Source organism: Amblyomma mixtum, chromosome 5, assembly GCF_055824585.1.
Source record: "Amblyomma mixtum isolate Tamu chromosome 5, ASM5582458v1, whole genome shotgun sequence".
NCBI classification, from domain to species: Eukaryota; Metazoa; Arthropoda; class Arachnida; order Ixodida; family Ixodidae; genus Amblyomma; species Amblyomma mixtum.
This window is the reverse complement of record NC_143016.1, coordinates 77,518,190-77,542,216: the sequence shown is the minus strand read 5'-3', so window position 1 is coordinate 77,542,216 and position 24,027 is coordinate 77,518,190. Positions and strand designations below refer to the sequence as shown.

The window sequence follows — 24,027 nt, the reverse complement described above, 5'->3', positions numbered from 1 at the left end:
GATATCCGCAGATTTCTTTTCGACAGTCTTATATTCCGCTCGCCATTTGTTTTGTATGGCAGACTTCACTGCTCCATGCGAGCGATGGAAAAAAGTTTCAAAATATTTTCCTACACATGGAAAAAATGAACCAGTACCTTCAATATTTCCATAACAGTACTTTGCAAGTCTCCTAAGTTCAAAATTTTTTCCAAGAATGTTGGACATTAAATTTCTCTTAACACCCAAGTAAATTTCTACGCCTGCTTCATATTCTCGGTTAAGTTGAGCGGCACTCCCTTGCTTCATTACACCCGACACTATATGTGGCTGCTTCTGGTGACACACTTAATACCCATGTGCTGGGTGTAACCTTCTTTCCGCACCGAACATCAGCCTCAAACAACAAGCTTATAGCAATGGACTGGACTTCGGACCTTTATCGAAGTTCATTTTCTCTTAAGTAATTTGCTATATTCAGACGTACTCAATATGTAAAGGAATGCCTTTGTTAATTGCGAGTTTGTGGAGAAAAATCGAGTGCTTTCGGAAATTGGGAGGAGGGAAGCATCGATGCGTGCCAGCCTTTCCTGTAAGCGGATGCACTGGGAGCATATATCTAATAGATAAACACACTTAAAAGAAGCATAGATTTCATACGCGTCCTTTATTCCAGGACATGAAGATAAGCATCTAGTCAATAATAACAGCTATAAATTATCTTATATATCCGACGCTTTGACTGTTTTTTGTATTCCAGACGCTTGGTTTCTAGTAGTATCATGACTATCATGACATCATGTGATGGTATCACTTTGCTTAGCGCCCATTATTCATTGAATATAATGCAGCCTCGCAGTAGCATTCCAAATTCCTCACGAAATTCACGATATAACATAGTTATATTTCATGAATTAATGGCTTGAATAATTTTGCTTCTCCACTATTCCAAACGGTGCAGACAAGTGTGCAAGCTGTTGACATTAAGGGGAAAAACAGTAGCCACAGGAAAAAAATCCCGGGAATTACACAGTTGTAATATACAAATTGTGCCTAGCCATTCCGAAGTGAAACCTTCGTTATTCAACCAAAGGATTTTCACCTCCCAAATGCCTTCGCGGAAAACTGCCCCCCCCCCCCCCCCCCCCCGAAGAACGCCAAAAAGGGAACGATTCCCGCTTGTCTCATCAAAAATGCGCCGCTTTGAGCGGACCAAAACATTCGCGTTGATGTTCGCCGGATGTGCACCATCGGACCACGCCGGCGTATAATATATTTTCCCTTCGCCTTCGCGAGTACGGCCCGCCTCCCGAAAGTCTGCGTCGGGCAGGCTCCATATTTGCCCCGTAGATGGAAAGCAAAAGCCGTGAAATGTTGAACAAAAGCGTGGATGGAATCCTGTGCCGGCGCGCCTGCGACCGCGTATTTGCAAAGCCTTTTCTTTAGCTGCCCAAGGTTTTTGGCTTCGGGCGCTGCCGAGAGCTTGCTAAGCACATTTTTCACGGTCCACCGATCCTTCCGGTGACATTCCTCGAGCTCCGGAATTCAAACGACGTCATAACGAAACTCGGGGGGAACTGGAAAACAAGGAAAGCGAAGAGGCGGGAAGAGAAACATTCAAATACGGGGAGAACTTGCCACCAACTTAGCCTTAGAGACATCTGTGTTAGCAGGTCCTATTGGTTCAAGTTTTGCCAGAATCCTGTTTTCCTTTCAGGGACTTATGCCCCAGTTGCCGGTGAAGACCTGCCCTGTTACGGGAACAGATGACGGTCAGCTTGGATGGTAGCTTATATTTTCAGAAATTTATTTTCTTTGGCGCAGTTATGTGCTTCTTTTTTTTTCTGTGTGTGAGAAATGATTGCAGCTGACAAGTGGAACGCTGGTGCGTCAGCCCGTTGCCTAGACGACGTAATAAAATTTGCCATATTTTCCAGTGTACATTCCGCGGGCTATACAAGCTTAAAAGTTGAAATTTTGTGCTTTGAGGACTGCCTGTAGGGGCGAACTATGCAGTATCTTTTTTTCGATATCGCCGTTACGAGGATTTTTGATACCTGTGCCGTGCGTGTACGTGCATTTCTATGCGCTGACTGCACACCCTTTTCTTGCGGGCTATGTACCGGGCACGCAGAATTTAGTAAACGCATTATTTTTTTGCGCCAAAATTGCGCCTTGGAGAAAGTCGTGTCTTTCGTCCCTTCATTCGCAGTTTTTTGCGTTGTTATCGTGCAGTATCTGCTGTTATATGAAGGGAATGACCAAACTCAGCACGATAAATATCTGCATTGTTTGAAGAAGCTTGTAATATCCGAGAAATCGAGGAAAACAGGTATGCAGGTTTCACCTCACTGTGGCATGGAGATACGTGCATAACACACTACATTCTTTTCGAGTTCTTGTCTTTACAGTGAAAAGAGCACTAGCGGAATGACGATGAGGCTAAACCCATCTCAAAACCGAATTTTCGCTAAGCATAGAAAAGGCGAACGATGAAGGAAACCCGCAAACTCCCTGCTCGAACATAATCATCACCATCATCATCCTGACTACGCCCAGCGCAGGGCAAAGGCCTCTCCCACGTCTCTCCAATTAACCCTCTCATTTGCCAGCTGCGTCTACCGTATCGCCGCAAACTTCCTAATCTCATCCGCCCACCTAACTTTCTGCCGTCCCCTGCTACGCTTGCCTTTTCTTGGAATCAATTCTGTTTCTTTTTTTTGAGGACCAGCGATTACCTTGCCTTCGCATTACGTGCCCTGCTCAAGCCCATTTCTTCCTCTTGATTTCCACTAGGGTGTCATTAAGCCGCGTTTGTTCCCTCACCCACTCCGCCTGCTTCCGGTCTCTTAATGTTACACCTATCACTTTTCTTCCCATAGCTTGCTGCGTTGTCCTTAACTTAAACTGAACCCTTTTCGTTCGACTTCACGTTTCTGCCCCTTAGGTGAATACCGGTAAGATACAGCTGTTGTATGTAACCCCTCGAACGGCCGCTGGTTAATTAAACAACGACAGCTTGAGTATAGAGTTGCACGTATAGGGCACGAAAAAGTACTAAGATAAAAAGTTTTTTCCATCGATGCGTCGGGCATCAGCTCGCAGAAACTTAGATCAGCCCCCGCTTGTGGTGAGCGCTGTATTTCATGGTTCAGCTGACTTCTTTTATCCCTGGCGCCCAAGTAAACAAAAACTCGTTTTTTTTCTTTACTAGTTCCCTCATTTCCTTTACGAACCTCACTGCCGAGACTAAAAAAATTATACCATGGCGGGCCGATGCGTGTTGTGAATATTTTCTGCATAAAGCAGAAAAAAATTTATGCACACAAATTTTCTTTTTATGAATATACAACCAATAATTCAAAATCATTTCTTTTGGTTTCCGCGCAGCGCCCGCTTCTAATTAGAGCACCACCCACCAATCAGGCTTGAAGTCATTTGCTCATGCTTTTACGGTTCATTTTCTATCGCATTTTAAGTGAACGTGCCACTTTGCTTGAAAAGAAAAGAAAGCACTCGCAGTTGAATTAATCTGACTGAATTTTTTGCCGTGCATATTGAAGGCTTGAAGAATCTTGAATGCGGGACAGAGCACACTTAGGGACAGAGATAAATGGTGCGCTCACAAATTGCAGAGGTTATACCCGCATAAACATTTTACCATGAGTTTAATTTGTGTGCAGAGAAGTCCAAAGTGTAGTTGCATACACATATAAGAGTTTCCTTTTTCTTATATGCGTAGCTTAGAGCATTTTTCTTATATGCATCTGAATAAGATGCGTATTTTAATCTTTACAATCTTTGTGTGCATATAAAATGCGATTGGATACCACTTATTGTTGCACGTATGCACGGCTAGCCCTGCAAAAGGAACAGAAAGATCCATCATAACTTTAGAAATACGCCAGAAATTTCGTTTCAGAAGTGCAATAAAAGGGTACCGCCTTACTTTCTTGTGGCTGCTCAGCATAAAGGGTGAAGTTTTTGCAGTAAAACTAAGAATGCTTGCAGACTCTTTCCCCACTTTAGTGCATTCACCTACATTACCTATGAATGTGGCAACATTAAGGCCCCACCTAAATGCCACTTAGCCCCGCCGCGGTGGCTCAGTGGTTACGGCGCTCGGCTGCTGGCCTGAAAGACGCGGGCTCGATCCCGGCCGCGGCGGCCGAATTTCGATGAAGGCGAAATTTAGAGGCCTGTGTGCTGTGCGATGTTAGTGCACGTTAAAGAACCCAGGTGGTAGAAATTTCCGGAGCCCTTCACTACGGCGTCCCTCATAGCCTGAGTTGCTTCGGGACCTTAAACATCAATAAACCAATAAATCGCGCTTAACCATGCCGTTCGGGGCATCATGCAGTGGAGCGCATTTGGCAAGCGCTCTCAGATCCTGAATGACAGTTTACTGATACCCCTCAAGAGAAATGTATATAAAAGCTACGTGTTACCGGTACTCACCTATGGGGGAGAAACGTGGAGGATAACGAAAAAGGTTCAGCTTAAGGAGAATGCAGCGAGCAACGAAAAGGAAATTGATGTAGGTGTAACTTTAAGAGATCGAAAGCGGGAGGAGCGGGTGAGGAAACGAACGCGGTTTCGTGACATCCTAGGCTAAATCAATAGGAGGAAATGATCTTAGGCAGAGCATGTAATGCGAAGGAAAGATAACCGCTGGTCCTTAAGGGTAACGGAATGGATTTCAAAAGATGGCAAGAGTAGCAAGGGACTGCAGATAGTTAGGAAGGCGGATGAGATTAAGGAGTTTGCGGGGATATGGTTCCCCGCTGGCACAGGACAAGATTTATTGCAGAGATATCAGCGAGGCGTATGCCCTGCAGTGGGCACAGCCAGGCTGATGATGATGGTGATGAAATCGCTCGACCACAGGGAGTACTTGATCAATATAGCGTGAACTGATGAGTTCACGCTATGCCATGTTACTTCTATGACATGTTACTTCTGGGTCAGGCCTGTCTTCATAAAATTCTCAATGGCTCGAACTCTGGGGTACCCTGCTACGCCATACGATGGCAATGGCCACGTCGTTGTCGCTTATACCAGTAAGAGTCCTCGTGTAGCTTTCTCTTTAAAGCCCTGGTAGAGAGATACGTTTCACAACAATTACAGATACTGTGAGCGCCCATTCAAATGGCTTGCTGAGCAACCGATGCCCTCTACTATTTCCCAAACGTCTTTGGATTAAGTGTGAAACTCTCGAATGAACGCTTTATGAATGCCGTCCGGTAAAAGAATTACTAATGAACAGTGGTTGAACAATGAATGGTGCTAATGAACACGCATCTGTTTTCCACTGAGAATTCATTGGTATACGAGTACTGATTTTCAACACGGTCACCATCTGCCCATCCACTCTCTCGAATTTCTTTTTAACAGAAATGAACCGGGAAGTGCACCGTTGGCTCTCTCAGTGATGAAATAGGTAAACACATGGCAACCTCCTATCTGCAGATCGAAAATCGAGGTTGTTGAATTAAAAGCCCCTTTGTTGAGACACAATGTAGGGAAAAAGCCATTTGCCAGTCGGCCGAAGTTGCAAAACGAAAATCCTTGTTAACCTGTTGCTATTTGTTTAAATATTCATGACAACATTTTCGTCGTTCCTTCTGTTCCTAGCAACTGCCTTACATTAGCCACCTGATTCGCAAGCATCTTTCCAAAGGCCTAATGGAACAATCTTGTGGACTCACTTATTACATTACAAGTGTTATCCCTGATAACTTCGCAGAAAAGAGCAGGACGGGCATTCGAGAGTTCCTGACATCTGGCGAAGCTCGCTTTCGAAATTAGGAAGGGGAGTCCACATCAAAAGTGCATTAGTGAGCAACACGGAAACAAGACAGCCGTGCCGCGTGTGACGATCGCTCTATTTATTGCTTGTTTTTGATTATTCACTAAGATATCTGTGTTCAACAACGCTTCACATCATATTCGCCTTATATCAACGCGAAAGACTTACAAGAGCCCAGTGATATTGTGAACCTCCACAATAATGTGCATAAAAATATACAAGCAAGGGCATCCATTTGAAAGCACGAACAGCATATGAGAAACAGCCCTGCGCTGGGCCTTTGCGCCGACGTTTGAAATCTACAGACCATTATAGATTTTCCGGATAGCTCCCGGATGTCACGTGTCCAACAGCCGACGAACGAAGAATGCGCAGTGTTGGTCAAAAGTTCCCAGGCCACAGCGTCTGCTCTTCATCGGTATATCCTGGCACTTAAGGTGCCGATGAAGCTATCAAGATTTTCAGAGGTTAGAACGACACTTCTTCTACCATCTACAGATATTAAGGGAATCGGAGGAATCGTAATTGCCTGACCATACTACTCAAAAGCAGGCCCTGTGGTCTGGGAACTTTTGACCGACCCTGTAACTCCGCGCACCGACTCAGTTGTGTTACCTTTCGCCAGAAGTGACTGTTTTATGTTGACAAGGCTGAAACAATCTACTGTAACAGAAAGCATTATGTAAAATAGATCTGGTGCATATTGTACAGTAATGATAATGAGAATTCATAAGGAGAATTGCAGTGCACACTGAGGATGTACTTATAACGTACCAGCTCTCGACACTGAACTAATAATGAAAAAAAATACTCATAAGCATAATTTTTATTATACCTGGTCCATGTGTCCTGGGCGAGGTGTACCTAGGGGGCTGGGACTTCGAACACACACACACACGCACACGCCCACGCACACGCACACACGCACACACGCACACACACGCACACACGCACACACACACACACACACACACACACACACGCACGCACGCACGCACACGCGCACACGCACACACATGCTGGTCAAATGTTTAGGGGAATCCCCCAAGGTGGAGTAGATTTGTAATAAGGGAGTAATTACTCATTGGCATCCACCCGAGCGAAGCCATACGGCTAAAAAGGAAAGCTATACAGCTTTCTCAGAAACTTCGCAGTTAAAGAAAAATTCGTCCTGGTCCGGGGTTCGAACCCAGGACCACCGCTTCGCCGGAGCAGTCGCTCTACCAATTGAGCTAACCAGGACGGCAAGCTTATGGTAGGGCGAGAGCGAATTGATCAATAACTCGAAATGGGAACTGTGTTGGTCAAATGTTTAGGGGAATCCCCCAAGGTGGAGTAGATTAGTAATAAGGGAGTAGTTACTCATTGGCATCCAGCCGAGCGCAGCCATACGGCTACAAAGGAAAGCTATACAGCTTTCTCAGAAACTTCGCAGTTAAAGAAAAATCCGTCATGGTCCGGGGTTCGAACCCAGGACCACCGCTTCATAGGAGCAGTCGCTCTACCAATTGAGCTAACCAGGACGCAAGCTTATGGTAGGGCGAGAGCGATTTGATCAATAACTCGAAGTGGGAACTGTGTTGGTCAAATGTTTAGGGGAATCCCCCAAGGTGGAGTAGATTTGTAATAAGGGAGTAATTACTCATTGGCAACCACCCGAGCGCAGCCATACGGCTACAAAGGAAAGCTATACAGCTTTCTCAGAAACTTCGCAGTTAAAGACATTTGACCAACACAGTTCCCACTTCGAGTTATTGGTCAAATCGCTCTCGCCCTACCATAAGCTTGCGTCCTGGTTAGCTCAATTGGTAGAGCGACTGCTCCGATGAAGCGGTGGTCCTGGGTTCGAACCCCGGACCAGGACGAATTTTTCTTTAACTGCGAAGTTTCTGAGAAAGCTGTATAGCTTTCCTTTGTAGCCGTATGGCTGCGCTCGGGTGGTTGCCAATGAGTAATTACTCCCTTATTACAAATCTACTCCACCTTGGGGGATTCCCCTAAACATTTGACCAACACAGTTCCCACTTCGAGTTATTGATCAAATCGCTCTCGCCCTACCATAAGCTTGCGTCCTGGTTAGCTCAATTGGTAGAGCGACTGCTCCGATGAAGCGGTGGTCCTGGGTTCGAACCCCGGACCAGGACGATTTTTTCTTTAACTGCGAAGTTTCTGAGAAAGCTGTATAGCTTTCCTTTGTAGCCGTATGGCTGCGCTCGGGTGGTTGCCAATGAGTAATTACTCCCTTATTACAAATCTACTCCACCTTGGGGGATTCCCCTAAACATTTGACCAACACAGTTCCCACTTCGAGTTATTGATCAATTCGCTCTCGCCCTACCATAAGCTTGCCGTCCTGGTTAGACCAATTGGTAGAGCGACTGCTCCGGTGAAGCGGTGGTCCTGGGTTCGAATCCCGGACCAGGACGAATTTTTTTTAACTGCGAAGTTTCTGAGAAAGCTGTATAGCTTTCCTTTGTAGCCGTATGGCTGCGCTCGGGTGGATGCCAATGAGTAATTACTCCCTTATTACAAATCTACTCCACCTTGGGGGATTCCCCTAAACATTTGACCAACACAGTTCCCACTTCAAGTTATTGATCAATTCGCTCTCGCCCTACCATAAGCTTGCCGTCCTGGTTAGCTCAATTGGTAGAGCGACTGCTCCGGTGAAGCGGTAGTCCTGGGTTCGAACCCCGGACCAGGACGAATTTTTCTTTAACTGCGAAGTTTCTGAGAAAGTGATGCCAATGAGTAATTACTCCCTTATTACAAATCTACTCCACCTTGGGGGATTCCCCTAAACATTTGACCAACACAGTTCCCACTTCGAGTTATTGATCAATTCGCTCTCGCCCTACCATAAGCTTGCCGTCCTGGTTAGCTCAATTGGTAGAGCGACTGCTCCGGTGAAACGGTGGTACTGGGTTCGAACCCCGGACCAGGAAGAATTTTTCTTTAACTGCGAAGTTTCTGAGAAAGCTGTATAGCTTTCCTTTGTAGCCGTATGGCTGCGCTCGGGTGGATGCCAATGAGTAATTACTCCCTTATTACACAGACATGCTTGGTGTTCTTTAAAGAATCCGAGCAATCTGTTCAGAATACATTCGCATTTTTAAGTCCATGGTCATTAGTGCTGAGAGCAAAAATCAGACATTTACACAAGTCTATGTTTAAAGCACACGCTTTCGAGTTCTTCGTTAGATCTTCGTTAAGGTCACTAGGCACAGTGTTCGATCATTGGTCCATGATGCTGCACTTGACTGCTGCTATCGTGGTTCGGCGTACGAGAAATCGTTGCGCATCCTCGTCCTGGCTGGCCAGCAAGTGTTCCCACTGCGTCACACTCGGGTGGTCAATTCTAGGCTCTAAGTTGTGCCTTAGTGCAGGTCCATGTGACATGCTCTAGTGTAGATTTACCCTGACACCATGGACATTCGTCTACATATAGTGTAGGAAAAATCTTGTGCAGGTTGGGCAGGTTCAACAGGAAACTCAAGCTGAACATCGCCGAACTAACCAAGAAGGCATCAGATCACGCAAACAACACTGCCACCTAGCAGCAAAAGAAGTGCGCCTACAAAGAGCGATCGACCATACTCAACAATAAGCCAGAGCTAAAGGATTATCGTGCTCAACAGAAAAATCAGAATACGTAAGAATCAAAGAAGGCACACGAAGATACGACTCACAAATCACCCTGAAACTCGGAAACGAGACAATACCTGAGAAAACGGAAGTCAGAGAGCTTGGAATATGACTGCAAAACACAGGAAGATGTAGTAAAAACATCCTTTCTCTTAAGAATACAACAGAGGAAGTCGCCAGAATCACGCGAAGAGTCAGCAATAAATAGAATGGGCTGAGAGAACAGGGTACCCTAAGACTCATAGACAACCTCTTCACGAGTAGGGTACCTTACAGCCTCCCGTAGTATGAACTAAACAAGCAAGAGACTCTACAAATCGACACCATACTACGCAAAGCGTATAAAACGGCGCTCATGGATGTAATGTCAACACCAACCGAAAAACTAAAGGCACTGGGAGTATCGAACAGCTTCGAAGAACTGCGTGAAGTGCAATGTAGTGCGCAACCAGTAAGACTTACTCAAACCAGAACGGCAAGACACCTACTGGAAAAATTAAGGCTACCCTTAGGCACAGAAAAAGACAAGGAACAGATTAATAATGAAGAGAGAAACAACATCCGGGTAAGAGTCCTACCCCGGCACATGGACCCCAATATACACTGTGAAAGACGACAAGCCATAGTCCCAGCACGCAGCAAGAAATTCAGCGACAATCTCAGCGTAGTCTACACGGACGCAGCAAAGTACCTATACCAACGCAAAACGATCGCGGTTGTAACAGACGAAGGAAGACAAGAAATAGCCCGCGCAACGATAAACAACCCAAGCGTAGAGGCAGCTGAAGAAGACGCCATTGCTTTGGCAATATCGCACAGCAACCAACAGGACAAAACCTCACTATAGTGACGTACTCCAAACAAGCATGCAGAAACTACACAAGAGGCAGGATCAACAGCATCGCCAATAATATTCTACACACGACGAGAAGACATATAAACACTAAACATAGTATAGTGTGGGTTCCGGGACATGAGGCGATGAGGGGCAACGTGGCAGCAGACGAGCTAGCTAGAGGGTATGTCAACCTGCGCTGAACGCTACGCTACAGGGACAAGTGTCGAAACTGGAGAAAAGTACCACATCAGTCAAGAAGTCGTGTGGACTGATGCGAATCCTTTGTCTATCAGCGGACCTCACATACCGACGATGGTGATGATAGTGGAATGAAAACAAGACACCGTCTTTGTCAGTGCACATTACCACGTCGTAATTAACACGCGAGAACGAGTACTAACGACGCTGCCTTGTTCTTATGCCACTGTTAGGTTCTCAGTCTTTGTTCGTGCACTTGCTGCTTTCTCCGTTGATCACTGGCGCTGAAGGAAATGAAGGCAGTCGAAGGAACGTCTTCGGTGTTCGCACTTCCTGTCCCTAATTAAAACGCGGCCGAAGTACTTTCTGGTTTTTGTGGCGCTATGGGTCGGAACTTTTCTTCGGCACTAACCGCAGCGGTCGATGCAAGGACTTCATCATTTTTAGTTTCGCTGTAACATTTGTTGTGTACTGATGTCTTCTTGATTAGAGCGGTTGGTAACCGCGTTCCATTAATTAGCGACCTACATTCTGGCTGGTCTTCTGCCAGTGTTCGGAAATGATGTCCACACAGCTGTTTTCATTCACGACCGGGAATGTATTCCCCTATTTCAGTATAATTCATTCTTTCTTGTTTTTGACTCGCACCAACCGGAAGGCAGAATTCCTACAGGTCCTAAATGTATTAGTGGAGGAAAGTATGAGATAAGTAAAATTATGTGCAGGTTGGTACATGCTACAAGCTCTTAATGCGTTGCAGTTTGGCGACAGAAGGTATTCACTTTGCTGACAAGTGCATGCGCGTGTGGGTAATTAGTCGAATAATTTCGCGCAGACCTGACATCGACAATTGATGAGCTACCTAAACCAACCAGAAGGAATTTAATTTTCGGCACAATTATGGTACAAAAGGGATCTATAGAAGAATTTCAGTCAAAAGGAGAGCTCACAGTTTTCCTTGAAAAATTGCATACGCTCTGTATCCTTGTCTCCAGACATGAAAAACATGTATGGAACTCCCGTTGATGAAGTTATGGTATTCAGTTTAAAAGGAAACACATTCCCAGACAAATGTGAGTGTTCTGCCTGGTCTTCAACTGTGCTTACAAGCCCTTTATATTTTGCGAGTTAGGCATAGGAATTGTTGTTGCATGTATCAACAGTTCGGAGCCTCCCTGAACATGTAATAAAACAATAATAATAATAAAAACCACCTGCATGGGAATGCAGCAATTTTTGTCGCTCCCACCGCGTCACTTATATTTATTCATCAGCTCTAGCTTAGCGCTCTTTCTTCTTTCCGAGGACATTGCAGGATGGCGTGTAATGTCACTAAACAGTACATGTTGTGGCAAAGATCTCTCGGCTTTAAACCATGGTTGTCATCTTTCACTCGCTTTGATTTCTCCCACTCTGTGGCTGTGTGTTTCAGCGTAACACAATGAAATAACGTGCACAGCGCAGACGAAGACAAATCGCGCTTCTAACCGCGAGACCGCAGCAGCGAGCGCTTCCTCAGACCCATTCTGAAGCGGAGTTGGCTGACGTCGCGCGAAGATCGAACGGGGCAGGTTCTCTGGCGTGACCCTCGATAGAAAAAAAAAAAATGAAACAAAAACACAAGCGATGAAGGAACGCCACAAGAGGAAAGGTTTTCGCGAAAAGCTCGACACCTTCGCGATGAGCCAAGCGCCTCCGGCACCCATTTATCAGTCGAAGATCGATGCGTTCTGCTCGTGCTCTCATTGATGCGGTCTTATTTCTTATGCAAGGTAAGATTTCATCGCGTGTCTGAAATGGTGCCTAAGCAGGTGCGGCAGGTAATTCAAGAACCAAAAGGTCCGCCTCAGCTTGTACACACTGCTTCTGAGAAGAAGCTCATGTGCAGCACAGAGTATGGTAGATGAATATGAGCTGCGCCCGCCACAGAACTGTTGAATCCAATGTTTTAAAAAATACAATACTATAATTATTACAATTAAAGCTCATGTTCTTACAAGAATGGAAGACACATTTCGTATGAGGATTAAACACTGTGATCTTTTCGGTTTTAGATCACTTTATCTGCCTACACGGGCTAAACACCGCTACTACAAGTTGATACCTAAAAGAATAGAAACACGTCATTTTGGGGGCACGTTTTCTTCTCTATAAAGATGTGGAAGGCACTACTATGCAACAATTGCCATACGGTTTTCGGCTACGACCGCTAAATAATTTATAAACTAATTTTTATGTCATGCTGTTTCGGTTTTGGTTTCAACAGCCGAATGTTGGCGTGACGTCAAAGAGAGGTTATAGGTGACATGAAGAATGGAGAAATGAGAAAATGAGATATAATCGCTGCTTCATTCGTTTTAATCCTGTACAGTGCAGAAGCCAGCCCAGCCTTCCTCAACAGCCGGAATGACGACGTATGCAGAAGCACCGATTATATTGCAGTTTTTCATGCCTCACGTGACCTATAACCTCTCTCTGACCTCACAGCCATCGTTCGGCTGTTGAAACCAAAACCTGAACTGCACGAGAAAGGAATTCGATTATAAATCATTTAGCGGTCGTATGAGGATACCACGTGGTAATCCGTATATATTAATGCCTTACGCCTCATTACAAAAAAGAAAACGTGCACCCAAAAGTTAGAAGCCTATACTCCTTTAAGCAGAAAAGAGGCTCAGTCCGTCAGACATTTATGCGCACTGCAGGACCTCCGTGTGATCATCCCACAGAAATTTAAAAGTGTAAACATTCATAGCGCGATAAATTTAAATGGACGAGGGGGAGAACAAAACAGTACAGAACCGCTTGTGTAATGTTACGTTCTCTTCTTCGTCCGCGTAGGTTCGCTGCGATCTGAATTTTAACATGAGTTACCTACTAGCCTGAACCCCTCACACTGTTTAGAAGTGTTTTCGACGACTATCTACCACGCGACACTCAAATGTAGCAAGCACGAGCACCAATATTGTGCGCATTGAAAAAACCGCAGTTGATTATTACTTATTTTAGGTGGAATCCGAACCAACAACCACTGAATTTCCCGTCCGGTTCTCTACCAGCTGAGCTATAGTGAAGGCTATCCAATCTTCTGCTTTCGGGGGTATTTGTGTGCAGTGTAACCGAACCTTGAGAGCGTTCATTGGCACTGGCCTTGTCCATAGGGGTGGACGTAGTACGTTCTTTATTACCACGAGTGTACGTAGGAATGTAGTCGAACGGGGGGAGCGAAAGTTTCACTGTTTCTCCTTTGCCAACAAGCGGCGATTCGTCATTTCTGAAAGAAATACCACGAAAACGTCTTTTTTCCACTTGTGCTCTGCCGCGTTTCTAATTTTATAGTTATGGTTTTATTCCTTTGACCACTTTTATATCCCAGACGGTGCACAGCCCTGCCATACTTTTTTTCGGTTGAGCGCGCGACATAACAGCTGCCCAGGAAAGGTGCTCTTCGCTTTACGGCTCTACTAATGTGATTTCTCCTTTCCTATCTGTCTGCAGCGATGAGTGCAATAATAAAACCGCATTACAAGAGACGAAACCTTCAACTTTTGTCTTACATGTCTGCTCTTTATTATTTTTCATTGTTTAGGCGGCTTCTTCCAAAACACATAAGTGGTGCAGGCAGAACACGCTTTACAGGAGAAATTTGTCAGCGCTGGCGCCGCGAGTTAGGAGCACTACCCCGCGCAGAGACAACAGGAAATATTTTTTTTTGCTTGACCAGACTAGTAACCTTACTCCTGTTTCTGAATTCTAGCGAGTGCAGCCTTTGGTCGAGAACTTCTTGACCTTCAGCTAAAGAGTTTGGCCAAATTATCAGGCAAGGAGAGACGTGGCAACTTTCTCACCAACGGTGCCTTTGACTGAAGCCAGCGACCAAACCAGGCCCCACGACCCCCTGAGAGCAATAAAGGTTTTCATCATGATCAGCCCTCAAGATGCAAACCTGAACCGCGGGGAGGGAAAAGGTGTATTTTTTGGTGTGAAAGTGGGCAAGGAGAAAAAAAATATGGGAGGATTAAACATGTGATGCAAGGGTTCTGCGAATGCAGCTGGATTTACCCTCGATGATTAATTTGATTCTTTTACTCAAGTGAACGCTTTTATTCTCAGCCGCGGCTTCACACACGCGACAGATTTTTCTGCATGGTGAAGGTGGACGGAGGTGGGACGAAAGTGGTACTTGAGCAGGGTAGCTGCTTTTCACCCTGTGCCTTTGAATTCAATTTAGAGGTTACTTTTTGTTTGCGCTGCTGCATGGGCTTTAATTGGTGAATTCTTTGTGGAGGTAAGGTACAGTGGTGAGCAGCCTTGTCTAGAGCGCTTGAACAGTGCGCACTTGGTAACGAAAATCTAAATTAGAGAGCAGCCCCTCATTACAGGGCAAAGTTTTCGTGCCTGCTTTGTTTACGAGGCTGTCTGGCGCTACTTCCGTGCAAGCGTTGCAGCTGGACCCTAGAGGCTGCCACAAAATCTGGATTTGTTTGCAAGGAAGTGCACCGCCCGAGCGCTCGAGACAAGTCTGCTCACCACTGTACTGGTGGTGGGTGGTGCTTCTAGAGGCTAGAGTTGGTTAGGTCAGCAGTGGATTGCGCTTCTCGAGAATGCCGGCGGGTGGGTGTGTGATGGGGCGGTGGCTCTAGGGTTGCGGCGGGTGGTCGGCCAACCAGACTGCTAGAGGAAAGTAGCGATGGGAAGGATGCTGGTGTGTGGTGCTTCTGGAACAGAAAGGCAGAGAAGTATGCTGGGCGGGGCAGGGCAGGGTAGTGCAGGCGCCGGATTTTTCGCATCTTGAAATTAGTAGTGCTTACACTTTAAAAGAGAGCAAGTACCATCAGCAAAAAACGAAACACGAATTAGACAATTGAACTGCAACGAGCAAAATGCGAAGCTTTTGGCCGGTATAACTCAATGCTGGCGAATTGTGATTCCACTTTGAAGACGCGAAAATTGTCGTTTAGAAGTGTAAATTAACCTCCTTTGTGTTTCATATCCTAGAGCTAATATGTTGTTAGTTTTGTGTTGGCACTTCAGTTCTTTTCTGACATTTTTGGAAAGCGCTAAGACAACACGGACAAAGAAGGAACACACAGAGACGAGCCAGGGAGCGCTTTCGAAAAATGTCAAACGAGCACAAACTAGCCCGATCCGCTACTCGCAGCTCTCTTGTTCGCGTTTCATTCGTTGGCGATAGTACCTACCACACATGGTCTTCGACGTGCGAGGGCAGGTTCAACCTCTTATACAAAGGGCTGTGGTGCTGCAGCTCACCGTACATCGTAGCGCCAGCATAAGACGCCTGAGGAGAAGCAAGCTGAAAAGTTTCAGCTACTGGAGTTTAAGCGTGACTACTTTGTATATTTTGAACAATACTTGGCAGTCGTATAGGTTACGCCATTGTAGTTTGAAAATGTGTCGGTATAATTTGTTATTTTCCCATTCTTGAATTCTGCAATGCTAAACGTTACCTCTACATTCAGTACCTAAATACATTGCTCTAAATAGCAAGATGTCACGTTGTTACACACCGAAGTCAGTCATTGCTCGAGGCAGTTTTGGGAGGCCAATTCCTGGTGGGTGCGGTGGGACAATAATCACTCGCATGGTATTTTGCGCTATACTACGCTTTCAATCAAATGTGCTAAGTGCGCCAGATAGAATAATTGCCCTTCTAATAACCAGTGTAAGCTCGAAGACGAAAACAACAAGGCAACTAAGGCAAGCGATATCAACTGTACGTCCCTTATTAAAAATATGGACCATTTATGGTACGTATAATCGATGCGCCTGTCTCAGAAAGCATACATCGCAAGCTCACAAAAACCTCCTCCATTTTAACTAGTTCCACAAAACGCATATTTTATGATTAGTTCAAATTTCATTGAAAAGTGTAAATCTTGCGGAACATGGACAGAGCATATAATTTTCTTGTTGTTTTACGGGCATATTTTCTTAGCATAAATTTTATTTATTCCCAAAATGTATTAGGCGTTTCGATCCTTGTTTACAAGAAGAAGCCTCAAAAGAAAAAAAGTATGCATACACTGCATTCGCATCTAGAGAGTTGATTCAAGGTATGTCGACTATGAAAGATTTGAGCTCGATGCTTCAAGATTTCTTGGAAAAACTCACTCACCGAAGAGAATATGTACAGTGGAAGGTAAATTCACCGTGTCCTAACCGTCCAAAACGCTAGGCGGTGGTAAAATTGCATGCTTAGAACACCTCGCGCACGTGCCCAAAATACTTACACTTTGCAGAACCAAATGTAAACTGCACTAAAAAGGAGGACACCTCATCTATTTTCCAGAGAAATTTCTTCAGCCTTCAGCGCTCTTCTTCTCCTCACATCACGTGCGACGCACTCTCCCTTCGTACGACTCGGCAAGTACGGTGTTAGGAATTTTTGTGCGTGCAAAAACTGGCTCGTCATCAGCGTGAACGTGACAGCACCTCGACAAGGGAGAACTGCGATGAGCGCAGAGCATGGATGTGGACGTTGGCGAAAAGTTTTATAATGCGGTTAGGAACTTTACGTGGCCCAATATACAAAGTGGTGTTAAGAGCTTAGGGCTGTAAAACAGTGCTGCGCTTTGGATCATATTATGCGCAATGCAATTTTATTCTATATGACTTTCTATGACTTTTTACATCTCCTATACCCTGTTTCTGACTCTTGACTTGCATTTCCTATATGCGTAACTGTGTCACGCTTATTTGGGCCGAAACTCTTAACCGTTCGGCATTCGCGAGGTAAGCGTTAAACATGTGTTGTCGTGGCTCATTCTAGTCTATTCTAAAATTATTGTTTTGAACAAGAGAAACGTGCAGAATACTTTTCGGCTAGTAATCGAAGCTCGTGTTTCGCTAATGAAGAAGCATTTAGGCTTGGACGCATTCTATTTTGTGCCAAACCTATTGCTGGAATCTATCATTTTTCGAGGCCAAGTTTCTATTCTAGAAAGTAATTGCTGACATGGTTCACGCAAAAAATATATATATATACCTCCTGCCCCCCCCCCCCCCCCCCCTCATCTGCTCTCTCGTGATCATACACTTATAAATGTGAAATACGAGGTCTGTAAGAAAAGTATCCGACTTTATTTTTTTTGCGAACACCTGATCGATATGAAACAAGCGCGCTTGCATCACGTGACCTTGAACCTTCGTGCGCATGCACGAATTTTTTCCCGCCTGCCGATAGCGTCAGTCGCTGGGAAGCAGCATTTGAGTGAGGCAGTGCGCAGTGCTCTCGTCGGTTTTTTATTGCAAGGAAAATGGTGGAGTGACAGGAGCAGCGCTACTCCATCAAATTTTGCCATGAACTGAGCGACAGCCAAGTGGAAACCATTCGGAATATTCAGACGGCTTTCGGTGAAGATGCTATGAGTAGCACACAGATTAAGCAGTGGTACAATTGATTTAAAGATGGCCGCACATCGGTGGAGAGCGAGCCACACTCCGGTCGGCCATCAACATGCCGAAATGACCAGGTCATTGCCGAACTGAACGCTGTGGTGATGCGGGACCGTCGCGTGACTATCCGAGAAATTGAGGAAGAGGTGGACATGAGCAATTTTTCCGCACATTCCATTATCACCGAAGATTTGGCCATGGAGAGAGTTGCGGCGAAATTCGTGCCGAAGCTGCTCACGGTGGAGCAAAAGCAGCTTCGAGTTGAAGTCTCACAGGACATGCTGGATTCCGCAAACAGTGACCCCGACTTAATCAACATCATAATAACTGGTGACGAGTCTTCGGTGTACAGGTACGACCCGGAAACCAGATCCCAGTCGTCACAGTGGAAGCATTCCACGTCACGAAGACTTCAGAAGGCCCGCCAAGTGCGCAGCAATGCGAAAGTGATGCTGACTACTTTCTTTGGCACCCTCTGTGTGGCAGACCACGAGTACGCACCCCACAGGGTCAAACAATGACCAAAGAGTGCTACAGGGATGTCCTTTGTTGCCTACGTGATGCTGTGCGGCCCAAGAACCCGGAGTGGACGTCATCAGGAAAATGGCGCATCCATCACGACAATGCTCCCGCACATTCCTCGCACTTGATTCAGACTTTTTTGGCGAAAAACCAGACTCCTGTAGTTCAACACACTCCTTACTCTCCTGATATGGCCCCTGCGATTTCTGGCTGGTTCCCAAAATCAAAAGGCCATTGAAAGGAGCGCGATTTCAGACAAGGAAGAACATTATGGCTGCAACGACAGCTGAGCTAAACTCCATTCCGAAAGGGGCCTTTTCGGAATGCTTCCCAAAATGGCAGCACCGCTGGGAGAAGTGTGTGGAGTCCCAAGTAGACTACTTTGAAGGTGACTAGGTTTGGAACGCTCCAGTTATGCAAGTTTTTTTTTCTACGGCCAAAGGTCGGACACTTTTCTAACAGACCTCGTATGAAGTGCCACCGGAGGCTAAGAAGTCAGCTGTTTGGATATTCTTAATTTTGATCAACTCACCGCCACATTACTCGTTTACAAGCCTGCAATCTACTCGGATAGAAAGTGGGAATAACCAGTGCCAGATCTGGTATTATGGTAGTTGCTTTCAACAAAATTTTTGGGCCTGTTTAATGTGATATATAAGAATCACTCTAACAAAGAAGACCATAATGACGAAACACTGCGCAAGTTGCCACAAGTAACAGCTTAGTACGTCGCATAGCGTCTCCCATCGCAGTAACTCAATGCTTTTTCTTACTTTTGAAGGCATTTTCGAATTAATGTTTCTCTAGATAATCAAAATGCGTGTTCTGATCTTTCTGCGGGTACGTGTAGAGGTTTGTTGATGCTTGCTAAAAATTCCAAGGAGTGCTGATTTAAAAAGTGCAAGATACATTTCTATGAAAAAAAAATAGAGGCAGATACTTTTAAAGAACCTCCCCTGATGAAAATAGAAAAAGAATGACGCAGGACTGAAATGTTGGTATCGTGGTTAATACCTTCGGCGTTTTTTTTTTTTACATGACTTTCTTTTTTCGAACTTTCGTCGATCCGAAGTTCTGCTCCGGCTTCATGTTTGATGCATCTCAGCCGGCGGAAGACGAAATCCGCGGCTCCCTGAGAGGCCGGAAGCGAACGTGAGATGATACCAGTTCCAGGTTAACTCGTGATCTGAGTAGCCATCATAGAGGAGGTCGTTATTTTTTGTCATTAGGTGCCTTGCTTTGGACAGCTTGGGATGAGAGCATTAGATCAAGGGAGCCAGCGATACAAATGGCATCTAAAATAACGAATAAGGAAGACCTGCCGATAGGTCAATGACACTCGGCGTATATTTATGTAGTGCGCCGCATAAGACGAACTTTTTTTAATCAAAAGCTGTGCTCCGCTGAGTTTTTTGCCATGTTTAAAGCATACGCAGTTAAAAAAAAACACCTAGTGCCTATAAAAAGAAACGAACATTAATATACTCTTCCCTTCTCGTTGAACATGTGTAACATAATGCTATGGACAATGAAGATAGCAAATTTGACAACTGATTTTTGAGGATAAGAATTCGCGTAGTAATTGTCTCACATCTTAGTGGAAACCCGAAAAGCGCCGCAAGTGAAGGGAGTAAGGTGGGAGTGAAGGAAATAATAGAGAAAGAGGTGCAGTAGTGGTGGGCTGCGGATAATTTCGGGCACCTGGGGATCTTTAACGTGAACTGACATCGCGCAGCACACAGGTACCTTTTGGGTTTCGCCTCTGTCGAAACTTTCTCTTGTCATTGCGATTGTCAGGGTTGTTTACGTGCATTTTACACATGTGTGAATAAAGCGAACAGCGAAGGTACCCTTCTTTCACGGACGCAATACTTGAGCGTCGTAGTTGAGCTAGCGAATAATAACAGGCTCTTCATAATCTCTAGAGGTGCGCAACAAAGTCTCTCTGACGGCTCCATGTTCTGACAGGATCAGAATCTGCACAACTACATCGCTTAAAGCATATAAGATTGGTGTGATGAGGAAAATGCTGATTGCTGCGGAGATATTTTTTTTAGAGTACAATCCTCTTTTCGCCAATAAAGCAGCTGAGCTTCTTTGGATATGGGTTTAAATGTATTCGTTTTGAAACAAAGGAAGCAGGGTCATTAAAATGCAGAGTTTCAAAATGATTAGGTAGTGAAGCATTGTAATCAAAAACGCTGCACATACTTTGCAAAAATAAAGAAAGCTAAAGTAACATTGTACAGTTTGAAAATAGTGAAACACCTTACGATAACTTTTTAAAAAGTAGTAGTAGTAGTCGGAGGGAAGGAATAACAGAGTGCCTCTGTCTATGCAAATTGCAGAAGCGTTGTTAAGTGACCAACAATAAACTAGACCACTATAAGGAGATCGCCAGGAGAATGAGAAGGTAGTGCAGAGTATTTGGCAGATAGTCAAAGGTTAAGAAGAGCATTTAAGAAAAAGAAACAGGCACAAAGGTTTAACCTTCTTTTCTCGCCTAGCTATGGTACCGAATCTTGAAGGTAACGACAAAGCCCGAAATATAGAAGGGGCATGAAGCCGCACGTTCTCGTAAACAGTGCTACGGTAACCTTGACAGGCAAAGAAATTAACGTGCATTAGGGAACAAACTTGAGTTAAGGAATTCATCGCAGAAATTAAGAGAAACAAAATGGGTGTGCGGCAAATGTAATCTGAGACGATAATCGAGATTCTATCAGGGTAATAGAGTGCACGCTAAGCAGGAAGGAGGTGAAAGGAAGAGAAAAGGTAGGGAGGTTAACCTGAACGGTGTTCCGGTTGGCTACCATGCACAAGAGGATATGGAAGCGAGAAAGGGTGAAAAGCACAGTCAAGATCGGTCGCATAAGCATGTCACTCTGAGATAACTAAACGATGGTTTGAATCTCCAGAAACAGAAACTGTTGCCCTGGGTGGCCGAAAGCCCCTCAGGCTGTGAGATTATGGAAGGATTCGCATTGCACTGAACGTACTTAATCAGATTGATAAAGCTGCATACACTATTCAGAATGACGTTGCTTGTGCCTCTGGCGCAGAAGTCAGGGACGATTTGGGCGTAAGTTACGAAAGCAAGGAACAAAAGAAAATATCAAAATAGAATGAAAATAGGTAATAAAAACATACAATGGAAGCAAAGTCTCAAATTTACATTTTTCTTGACTTCAAATTAATATTGCTCTTTTTTTACAAGCTAATCTGGATTGAATACTTTCTCTCCTCGGAAATAGGAACGGTCAAAAACATTAAACTATGATAATTGACTTCATCATTTTGGGATAATGCAATCTTTTGCGCTGAAGGAGCATTTCAGCTCTCAGGAACTCCTGCGCAGTGAAACGGCAATTATATGTGATAAACAAACTTCCTCGAAACGTTTCACAGCTCCTTCAGCTGTATGAGAAAGTAGTGCCATAAAGAAAAGAACTTGACAGGGGATACATCTTATGACAGTTCCAAATTGCATTCACAGCATATTGAAAGTCGTGTGGCCACAAACAGGACTACCAATTCTTGTATACAAAATAGCGTAAATACGTTTGTGCAGGTTGTTTGCCATAACTATTATGGGATAGGACATAATAAAAGTGAGGAATAAAAAAAATTCTAATAAAGCGTCGGATAAGTACTGGCGATATTCCTCAAATGCTTTATTGCACCCAAATGCACTGATAATTTGTGACCATTAGTTTATGGGAACCTGCATTCTGAAATGCAGGTTCGTCTCAAAGAAGAGAACAGATATTGTGATTGCCGGTTGCGACAATACTGAGTGAGAAAAACACTCTGCTGCAAAAAAAAAAACTGTCGCCTAGATGTATACGATAGAATGAACCCGTCTATACGAGTGCACTTTTGAAGACTAGCGTCAAGGTAGACAGAAGCTAGGATCCTCCGTTAGCCCTCCACTCAACAGGCACTTCGAATATAAAATTATATGGGCGAACGAGTACACACATACCCCAGAAACTCTGGTGCTACGCGTTATTTTCTGTCTGACTTTTGCTGCGGCTGGCACTGGAACCGGGCAGCGCTGCTGAGCCAAGTGGTCTCTTGACCGGACGAGTATTTCTCTGACCCCTGGCGTCTTTGCGGACCCTAATGAAGGCCGGGAGATGTGCGGCCAGGCGGCAGGTTCTCGTTAGGGACGCCCAGTTCTTCACGCGCGACAAGCACCTGTGCCCTAACTAGAGGGCCTCCTTCCACTCGGACATCTTTTTTTTTTTTGTGCTTCAGAAGCGCGCTCTTATTAGGTCCATCCGAGCGGATACCTAACTGTAACCATGCTTCAGGAAACTTTCAGCTGGCTATGAGTCAGTGCAGTCTTCGAAAGACCAAGTCGGCTCCTTGCAACTCGGGCTTCCGGCTACCGATACATCGGTTTCTCAGGAAGAGGATTTTGACTGCACGCACTGATTCCACACAACTGTCGGTCGGATCAAACTTTTCATATGCTCCACGAAGCATACGAAACATGAGCATAATACGGTGACCCCCTCGCATGCTTTCGCAGAATTTAAGAGTGCCGGACTTAGCGGAGACCGCCGGACTACCTCATTTTGGTGTGCTTGTGTAGGTAAATAGAGTGCCTTTTAAAGGTGGCAACCATGCAGACTGCAGCAAGAGTGTGTGAGAGAAAAGTTTTAGAGAGGATATGAGAGAAAAGTACGTAGACGCCAAGTACCGGAGCTACTCATCAGACGCTTTGTGTCAGGAAAATTGCTGATAATTTTGTGGCCATTTCTGTTTTGAATTGGCCTATCAAATACTTTAAAACAAAAACACTCCCCGAATGGCTCGTGCTTGGCCTAGTTTGGTCATAGGCCTGAGACACGAACAACGCGAACGTCTTTACTATTGGAGTTGGGGAGGAACAGGTTGGAGCCATGCTGTTCTTTTTTCAGTAGCTTTGTTAAGTGTTGCTGAAGCGCTCAGTAGTGCCGTATTGTTCTCTGGCGACAACTAACAGGGCGTGGTCACCAGAATACTTTCAGGCATACGGCTGTTTCGTCGGAGTGGTACACAAATGATGGCATGAAAAGCACCCATATACAAAAAAAAGCAGAAAAATGAAGAGAAATAAGGCCACAACTGCTCCGCCGCGCGCTGTTTCCCGTCCCGTGACGCATGTGTTTTTATTTCATGATAATTGATGCCACGAATTAAATCCACTGAGCTGAAATGACGTATGTTATCTCTAATTGCGAGCTCTATTGTACAGACAAACGAAGCAACATTCTTTTGAGCCAAAGAATGAAAAGGCACGTTTTCAGGGACCAAATATTGGGCTGCGTTAATAAAATATCTGCACAGGCGCTGACTCTATACTGTCGTTTTATTATGATTAGGGCGACGCTGCCTTAAAACTTCCTTTTCTGCTCTCATCCATTATTCCGTTAACTTCTGCTAAGAAAGTGTTTTGATTTGACGAACCTGAAAACTGCAATTATTTCTTTAGTTTCATGCGGAGATGCGTCTCCTGCATTGAAGCTATGAACCTTAGGTTTCGGTACCTTATAAATGCATCTATTTGCATAAGTCTCTCCCTCTAATGATCAAGAATTTTGAGTTCCTAGCCGCATTTCTGCAGCTGCTA

At 44.9% G+C, this 24,027-nt stretch overlaps 3 non-coding genes across 3 annotated transcripts; 2 read left to right on the top strand and 1 right to left on the bottom strand.

Annotated features, from left to right (window-relative positions):
* Nucleotides 1-6,956: 6,956 nt before the first annotated feature.
* Nucleotides 6,957-7,030, bottom strand: TRNAA-GGC (transfer RNA alanine (anticodon GGC)). The gene has a single exon. It is a non-coding gene; the product is annotated as a tRNA-Ala (tRNA).
* Nucleotides 7,031-7,578: 548 nt separating this feature from the next.
* TRNAI-GAU (transfer RNA isoleucine (anticodon GAU)) lies at nt 7,579-7,652 on the top strand. Its single transcript has one exon. It is a non-coding gene; the product is annotated as a tRNA-Ile (tRNA).
* Nucleotides 7,653-7,858: 206 nt separating this feature from the next.
* TRNAI-GAU (transfer RNA isoleucine (anticodon GAU)) lies at nt 7,859-7,932 on the top strand. The gene has a single exon. It is a non-coding gene; the product is annotated as a tRNA-Ile (tRNA).
* Nucleotides 7,933-24,027: the final 16,095 nt, after the last annotated feature.